The sequence below is a fragment of the Humulus lupulus genome, chromosome 7, assembly GCF_963169125.1.
Source record: "Humulus lupulus chromosome 7, drHumLupu1.1, whole genome shotgun sequence".
Lineage (NCBI taxonomy): Eukaryota > Viridiplantae > Streptophyta > Magnoliopsida > Rosales > Cannabaceae > Humulus > Humulus lupulus.
The window spans coordinates 31,667,501-31,677,652 of NC_084799.1; positions in this window are offsets into that span (position 1 = coordinate 31,667,501).

Consider the following 10,152-nt stretch of genomic DNA (forward strand, 5'->3'; position numbering starts at 1 on the left):
GTAAGAAATGACGCGAATGATTTATAGTGGCTTGTCCCCAAGTGTGTGGTAATAACCTACGTCCACTTAGTGATATTATTAGTGTTGAATCCCAATGTTGTGATCAAAGAACTAGGGTTCTTGAGTTTCACAAGCCTTAGGAGAATAACAACTTTTTGGTGGATAATCGCACTATGCTCTTTCTATGAGTCTTCAGAAAAAAGGTTCAAAAGTCCCTTTCTTGAGCCATCTCATACATATTTATAGGCTCAAGGAGAGTTACATGGGCCAATGGGCCTTAAGTCTCCTTAATATCAACATATTAAGGCAATAAAAAGAATATAATAAATGTAGTTGTTACAAAATTACATATCTTTAAAGGAAATAAACTGAAGCATGCGACCAAGATGGTCGCGTCTAATCGCGAGATCTGATGAAGCAACAAGGAGCTGGATGATAGACGAACAACACCTCTTCACTTTGACGCGGCCACGTGCCAACCATGTGTAATAAGTTCTTGCCACGTCATCAGGAGCCATTTTTGGGTAAACAATGCCAAACACAATTTCACCTATGTCGATTTTAGAGCATAAGAGTTTAGTAGTCTGAGTTCGGCCCATCCAAGATTATAAGAATAACCTCTTAATTACTACCATTTTTATTTAAAGGAAAAACATTTTGATTCCAATCATGATAATATTAATTACTTGTATAATTTTGAGAAATTTTTTGAAGAATTTGGAATTGCGACTGTACTCAGTAAATTTGACTGACTGAGCTGCCTACATACCCTCTTTATGAAGGATCAAGTCACTTGTAGTTCTAGATAGATATTTTGGAAAATGAGTGGAAGAATTCCGGTAAATGACCATTCATAGGAATTCATGGTATTTTTAGAAATTTATGAAATCCCAGTAGATGACCATATCATGGAATTATTTAGTGTTTTGGAAGTTAAAAAAAAAATTGAGGTGAAAGATCTTTTATGGAATTTTGAGAGTTGTGTTTGATATTTGAGAATTTTGGGAATTTGTGGTTCATGTGACTGCACTTAGTTTTAGTGACTAAGTTGCCTACGTATCCTTTAGAGGAATCAAGTTAAACGTGGTTCAAAGGATTTGAGATATTTCAAAATTTTGAGGTTGACAACCTCACTTTGAAATTCAGTTATTCTTATTTTAGAGAAGCTTTGGAGTGTTTTTTAATTTTTAGGCGAAACATCTCTTTAAAAATACAATTTTATAAAGTTTTGAAGTTACTTTAGTGCACTTTTGAATTTTGAGGTAAAAGACCTCTTTTGGGATTTTTGTTGAGATAAAAGACATCTTTGAGATACCATTTAAAATAGATTTTATCATTTCAGATGCTTTAATGAGCTCATTTGGGGTTTGAAAAATTTATACCATTTACATGGTTTTAGAATTTTTTCATTTTGGTGACAAGTTTGTGTCTTGAAATCTCTTTATATAATTTTTTATCAAGAATTTATTTTATTTATAAAGAGATTATTTGACTTTATTTATTTAATTATTCTCAAGATTTAAGAGTGAATAATTAAATCCATTATCTCTCTAAAGTTTCTTTTATCATTAAAATTTAAAATAAAATCTTATTATATTTAAATTTGGTATAAAATATCTTTTTGTTTCAGATTTCTGTTTAAATTTGAATTGAATTCGAGATATAATACAACTGGTCTTATATTCACATCTATATAAGTCTTTTTCTATTGTACTCATCTCAAATCACCCATCAAAATTCTCCAAATTTGAGAAAGAGAATTTTAGTTTGAAAGAAAATTTAAAGTGTATTTGTAGTAGCATTTTGGACTTAACATCAAGCTCAGTGAACATTTATACTTCGTCCACATATCCATCAGTTTTGGACTCAAAGACCAAACTCGTTTATGAGCCACGTTATTTCAGTTTCGGTAATTCTTTATATACACACACACATATATATATATATATGTAAACATCAATATATGCACTGAAGTGAAATATATGTATCTTTGTTTCTTTCTAGTTTACATACCACAATATATACATATATATATATGATTATATCATTTGTTTTTCTGTCATACATTGAAAGCATTTTAGACTTTTAGGATTTTGATGAACCACTTGCATATATATATGATATATAATATATGTATATATGAATATATGTAATTTATATATACATCATTTTTGTCCATATATGGATTATGTGTTTACTGATATTCTTTCCTTACATGTAGAATCAAAAGTTCTTTTCAATTGGATCAATCTGTGATAAAAGTATGTACTACATGCCAAATAACTCATATCTATGAGTTGACCGACTGCTCTCAATTTTTCTTTCTCTGAGAACATATTCATCACCATTTTTATTGAATATACATGCAGATATCTCAAATTTGATCTCTACCTTTTGAATATCAGTAAAACAAACACTTTCAACTTTGCCTGCTTAAACGAGGGAAATTGCAAAGTGGAATATTTTTAATTCATTGAACTCATTCAAATTGTAATGTCCCAAAATCTCTAATGTGGTTTAATGGTTGGATTTGGAGGCCGGGAGGGCCATAATTGATTTATTATGCCATTAAATTATTATATGCATGTTTATGTGAATTATATTATAATATGATGTTAAATGCATGCATGTGGGTCCACATTTCATCATAGGGGCATTTTGGTAATTTGGCACATTGAGAGCGTAATTGTATATTTGTACATGTTGGTGAACTATTGTTGAGGCCACATAATAATGTGGATTTGTTCGAGCCATTCGGCATGAGACGATGTTTGAGTGCAAGTTAGCAGTTTGGTCATAACGGGATTAAGTTCGGGGCTCGGGGTGAGTCTCGGGGTAATTTGGTGATTAGAACGTTGCCGGGAATTAAAGGGTAACTGGATATGAATTATTGGTATTTGAGAATTTTGGGAATAACAGGAATTGGAGGGTGTTAATTATGATTAACGAAATAGGTGGGAAAGGACAATTTTACCCTTGGGAGCCTTTAGAAGACTTTAATTGACCTAGGGGCAAAACAATCTTTTCACCCTAATATATACTTAAGCCATTGAAGGTTGTAGAAGCTTCCCAAAATAAAGTGTCCTATCTTTCTCTCCCGTACATCATTTCTCTTCATTTTCTCTTTGGATTTTTGAGCTTCTTTTGAGGATTCAAGCTAGGGAAGTGGACCTTGAGGGCTTAGGATTGTGTTCCACCATTGAAGAGGGTTCTAAACTGAGCTTGAGGTAAGTTTCTAGCCATTAAAACTCTGGTTTACTTTGTTTTCGTTTTGGATTTCAGCTTGGATTTCTAGGTTGGATAATGGGAATTGATGGGAGTTTTTGGCTAAGGTTACTTGGGTTATGATGCCTAGGACATGTGTAGATGGTTTTTGGGTTCATTTGGAAGTTAAAATGAGGTTTGGAAGCTTGTTATTCGGGTTGGAAATGGTGGTGTCGAAGGAGGGAAAAACAAAGGTTGAAAACCCTGGTTGTAGCGATACAACGCTAGCCATGAGGGATTTTTCCAGATTCCTGTTTTGGGCATTTTTAAGGGTTTTTGGCTCAGGGTTTCATTTCCTAAGGCTCAGGATCGAATCTACTCACAGGTTGGGTACAATTCGGGGTCCCGGGAGTGAGGTTTAGGTCAAGACCCTTTTATTGTTGATTTTCATTAATAGAGGTTATAATTGGTTATGACTAGGTAACCGCTAAGGAATCAAAAGGTCGATCATTCTCAAGAGTCATTATTTTACTATTTCTCACTCGAACCAGAGGTAAGAAAACTGCACCCCATATGTGACATGCATGGTTACTATTGAGGCATGTTGAATGTTTAAATGTGGACATTGATTGCATATCAAATGTTTAGCAAATCTTGCTCACTTATGCATGGCACTGACTAATTAGTCAGAATTGGCAATGGTGTAGTATTAACTGTGAAGCTGTGACTCACTAGTCAAGTTCGGCAGTAGTACTGAGCACTGGTCATATGGTATTGACTAATAAGTCAAGAATGGTCTTAGCTTTTTTTTTTGTAAGCTGACAAAGATTAGATCTAATCGACATCTGCATTGAATGACTCATTATGAGCATTAATGCCGGACTGACCTCAAGTTCGATGAAAACTAAAAGCGCTTGTCTAGCCTATGGCTAGTCACTTAGAGATAGGGCCAGAGGCCCAGGTGACTGCATCGTCACATGGCTATGGGTGATGAGCCTCGTAATGACTTACTCATCAGTCACTCATCTATTTAAGCTAGTGACTTACTCATCAGTCACTCATCTGGTTTACGCTAGTGACTTACTCATCAATCACTCATCTGGTTTACGCTAGTGACTTACTCATCAATCACTCATCTGGTTTATGTTAGTGACTTGCTCATCATTCACTCATCTGATTAGGGCTATAAGCCCCAACATGGTTAAACAGAACCTTAAAGTGTTACTCACTCATCTGTTCAGGGCTATAAGCTCTGTATTATTATCATGATCATCATTTGATATTATTTACATGCAATAATGAGTTTTCTTGCTGGGCTTTGGCTAATGGGTGTTGTGTGGTGCAGGTAAAGGGAAAGAAAATCTCACCCACCCTTGAGTGGAGAGCTTAGGTGGTGATGTGTACATATGCGGCCGCTTGATCACCATGGCCAAGGAGTTTCTCGAAGGAACTAGGGGTTAACCCTATTTTTGCCGCTTAGGTCGGCGGGTTGTAATTTTTACACTATAATGACCATTTTGGATTGTAAATAACTTGTAAACGTTTTTATGGGCCCATGAGCAGTTTTATGTTTTAAATAAAATATATCATTTCCTTTTAATTGGTTTTTCACCTTAGCCTATTAATAACACCTAGACGCACATTTATAACCAAAGAACTCGATTAGCGAGTTAAGCACGGTTCAAAGCTCATAGTAACGGCCTTGGAGTAACCAGGGCGTTACAAAAATCTTTTTGGTTAATGAGGTATTTTGCCAAAACTGAACGTGTTCTCACTGTGTTTTAAACAAAACTAACATTTTGTGATAATTTTGACAACATAACACTCCAACTTTATTTTAAAGAAAAATAAATTAAGGGCAGAATGAGTGCATTATATAAATTTGGAGCAAAATGAGTGCATTTCATAGATTTTAGGGGAATGGGTATATTCCATAGAATTGTAGTGGAATGAGTGCATTCCATAGATTTTTGGATTAGTGCTTCCATTAATTTTTTAGGTGAAATGAGTGCATTCCATCATGGAGCAAGAGAAAGCCAGGAAAGAAGAAGAAATTTAGGGATAGATATTTTACCTGTGAAGCCTTGAGCAATTTGAAGAAATACTGTGATTTGATTTTTTTCTCTTTGTTTCTTTCCTGATGCAAAATGTCGATCTCCTTTTTTTCTTCTCTTCCCTTTTTTTATTTATATAGTCTTATAGTTAAAATTGTTTTCATAACACATTTAAATAAATGGAGAAGTGGGAAGAGAGAGATAGGTGAGTGGAGATGTAACGACCTGAATTTTCAAGACTCGATAATGCGGAAATATAAATGTTTTCATTTAACAAAATGTCTCAAAAACCCGTATAAGAAAAAAAAAACTTTTTTAAAAGTCGTAGGGCCATACGTAACATTTAATTACAACATATTTTATAAAGAGTAGAGTGAGCCTAGTTTAGGAAAATTACACAACATTTTCAAAAATAAAACGGCTTCCCAAAAGGTCGGTCCACATGTACATTCGCAAGGTAGACCCCAATGCTCACTGCTCTGCCTTGCCCTTGTTCTTACCTATAACAGGAAACAACTAGGTAAGTGAAAACACTTAGTAAGTTCAACCTTAAAACAAAAGCAAGCAGAGAAATAGGGCTCCGGATCCATCCGGACCCTACACAATCAATTTCAAGAACGCAAAAGTGTCCTGGAAAACTTATGGTCATGCCTGATAACCAATGACAATTTTTTTCCTATAAACAGATAAATCCATGCACTCAGAAAAATCCCAGAGCCAACAAATATAATATATCACAACTATTTCATATAAACCTATAAATCCCTGCACTAAGAAAATCCCAGAGCAAGCAGATATAATATATCACAATATAATTCGAGACCAACGCTCGACAACTTCCAACAATTCGGGCATAACAAGCTCTCCAGCATAAATGCTAATCTGTAAGAGAGAACTGTGTCTCAACACTAAGATCTAGCCAATAAATATCCTCATCAAGGGTAACTATCATGTTACCTAGGGCATCACTACTTGTCCAAGAGTAAATTGAATTTACACGATTTTACAGAGACTTCTATGTTAATCAGTGGTGCTGGTGAGCAGTTGCCCCTAGGGTGTTCAGCCTCACTCAAACTTGGCAACCCTTAGTATCTCTAGGCACTCTCATTGAAAGGCCAATATTCATGGCTACTATCCGGGAATAACTTATCAGAGCACTTGCTCGAATTCTAATCGTTCACTGATTAAGTAAGCATGAGGGCCCCTAGGTCCCATTCATTTTGGCGTCCCTAGGTTTAACCAGCAATCCTCACCTCTTGGCCACTCGTCGCAGTAATGAACCAAACATAATAAAATCAAGCAGTGTGACGGGGATCAGCCGTCTAGGATATGACAGATATCTACCGTTCATATTTTCTAAATCACCACTCACTAGACTAATGTCTCTAAGCAACTTTCTACGACAGTGTATATATGTGCATGTGTCCCTATACTAACATACAATACAATAGTCGTTTCATGTTGCAGCCACACAATATAAGTTGACTTACTTAGAGTCCTTAGCACTCAACAGGTTTTCACCCTCCAACGTTCAGTCCAGTTACGCTAGCATATACTGTAGTTATCCATACAGTATACTCGGATTAATTATGACACTCATAATTCATTATTATTATTTTGGGTAGTTTGGTCATTTTAATAAAATTCATTTGTAAGGATAAATGATCCTTATTTGGTTTTAAACCCATTAAGGAAATTCATACAAAAATATTTGAGACTAAACCCTAAGTCTCGGGGAGACCTACCCTATGGTCTCGATACCTAGGCTCGGGTATCACAATAGTATTTTCCCACAATCCGCTAAAAATTTTGTTCTTTAAACACATTGCTATTAACCCGTACTTTCAATAAGTCGGTTCAATATATGGAAGATTTTAGCCGGTATTATATCCAGAAAATACTAATTAAATTCCTTAATTATTTTTAAAGAAAATAAACTCTTAATTTTCCTTTTATTTTTCTTAAGGTTTTAATCTCTAAAAACCGTTTTAAGAAAATTGCCTAATTTGTCTTAATTAAGAAAACCGTTAAAAAAATTTCCCATCTTGACTAGTTAATCTTTCGAAAGTCAATTAATCAAGTTTACTTACTAGAAAAATAACTCACTCAATTATTTTCTCAAAAGATAGGGTTTTAAACCCTCTTTTAATTTATTAACTTATTAATAAATAAATTCTTTTATTTTTTGAAAGAATAAAAATTCTTTAATAAAAAACAATTCCCACTAAACTCAAAGTGGTATTTTAGGTCAAAATATATTTTCAAGACTTGCCAAGTTTTTATCTTGCAATAAGCAAAAATTTACTTTTTTACCTTAAGTTCCAAAATCTCATTTTTTTACACCAAGTGTGAAAACCCTATTTTTCACATTTTTAACTACATATTGTATTAGTTCATAACTTGAAATTTACTTACCCAATTGTAACCAAAATTTCCCAATTCCATTTTTGGTATGCCATTTAGATCTTTGTAAAATCTTAGGTCAAAATGAGCATTTTTGATTGGTAAAATTATTTTCCAACGAGGTAAAAATGACTTTATTTTCAAGTTCTTATTTTTTCCAAACTTTAACACCTAATAACTTTCAAACCGTTCAGTATTTTCTTACTAAATTTTATAGTGGAATACTAGGTTATGCCAATAATATGTCCACCAAATTTTAGAAAAAACTGGGTTCATTTTCCCTATACAGTAGCTGTCCAAACTTGGTCCCAAAATTAAGATACGAAAAAACAGTTTTTTTACCTAAACTTTGAAATAACATAACTCACTCATTTTTAAATATTTTTTAGTGTTTCAAAAGCTCAATTTTATGTAATCAATCTCGTCAACATCACAGTACAATTAAATTTTACAAAATCAATATACAGTGGATGCTTGACCCCTTGGAAGTCACAGCTCAAAACATGTATATTGTTTTAGGGTTTCCAACAAAACCCTTGGGGGTTTTGGTCCTTATTTTCAACAATCATCACACAAGCATCATAAAAATTATAAAACAACTACCATAACCTTATTACATCACCAATAAAAAACTTTAAGCATTAACTATACAAAATAATACTTAAAACTAAAAACCATACAATAACAACCATAAAAAGTAAACTTTTTACCTCTTTGATGTTCTTGCTTAAGGTTTGGATCTTCCTATTAGCTTTGGCTCCTTCAAAAACCTTTCAAAACCTTAACCAACTCCCTCCAACAACATATATAATTAGCTATTTAAAAATCTATGGTTAAAACTTTACAAAAGTCTAGTGTATTGAAACTTTACCTTAGGGAAAACCCTTCCTAGACCAAAGCTTCAATGCTTCCAAGCCTCCTTAGTGTTCTTGAGGTTGAAGATGGAGAGAAAACTTGAGATAGTTTTCAAAAAGATGATAGTGAAAGTGAGAGAGGGTGTGGTGGGTTTTGGGGGTTAGAAGAGCTTACACAACTCTAAAAAAAATATCTTAAAAACACTCAAGTGTTTTTTATCCACCTGGTGCCTTTAACCCTTATAGTTAAAATGAGATTAAACTTAAAACCATTTGGTCCACCCAAATAATCTCCCACATGGTCGGCCACCTTTTTAATTATATATGTGATTATATATATATTTTTATAAAGGTTAATAAATATTTCTCAAAAAGAAAAATCAAATTTGACTTCCTTTAACCTTTTTCACTCTTATTAAGTTTTAAACATAAAAATTAACACTAAATAATTAAATTAAATGTCTCTCACATTTAATTTAATTAATCACACAATAAAATTTAACATAAGGTCCATTCATGGAATAAAATTCCCCAATTCGGTAAAATTAAGCATTTAACACAAAATGCCCTAAAATTTCCATTTTCTCTTAGGTTTATTATGTTTTACTAAACTTTAAATTTTTATGAATTTATTTTATGCCCAAAATATATTTTCCATAGTTTTTCATTTTATTTTCTGAGATTTTTACCCAACCAGGGTTTTTGTGTTGGTCCAAGACCGAAAGTCTTATCTTGACTTTTAAACACAAAATTCATAATTTGGCTAGCAATAACTCATGGAAATAAATTCCAAACACAATATAATATTATTTAAAATAATATTCTTAACTCGGGAAAAATAATCCCAACCCGGGTCGTTTAAAGGTATTAGAAAATGCAGGACGTTACAGGAGATAACTCCCCTAATTTGTCTCACCTATACCGATTTCTCTCTCTCTCTCTTTTATGTGGATATATACATATATTATATTTCTTAGATATATTGATTTATATTCTTATTTCTCTCCCCTTTTTCGGTTCAACAGTTGCCCCCTCAAGCAAGTACGTGTCATTTATGAGCGCGTGCATTGCTTGAGATTTTTTTTAGAAAAAAAAACATACTAACTTCTTTCCTTTTTTTTATAAGGAAAATGAAACATTTCTGAAATATGTCCAGTGTTGGAAGTATTGGCTCCCAAAAGGCTCTTGATGAATTTGGCAAAAAAATAATGATCGGGTCCTCTTATCACCACTCCTTATCATTGACTGAGATTCAAGCATCAAATGATCACCAAGATCATGTTTCTCTATTTAAGATTGAGGATGTTTGTTCAGGTGATTTGAGATATTATTCTTCATCTGACGACCATGTTGTTAAACATGTTCAAGGCTATGGCTCCAATTTTCAAGCAAAGGTTCTGGGAGATATTGACAATAAAGATGATGGAGATTTAGCTCACCAAGTAAGTAGTAATTTCTTTCCAAGCCTTCATTGTGTCTTGAAATATAAAAAGACTTGTAATAAATTTCGTTTTCGATGGCAAATTCAATTCATGTCATATCTCCTCGAATGGAAAAAACTCATTCTGCGTCAGAATCAAAGTGTTTTAAAGAAAGCAAGATTTATGGAGTTGTTTATATATCGAGATACCCATTCG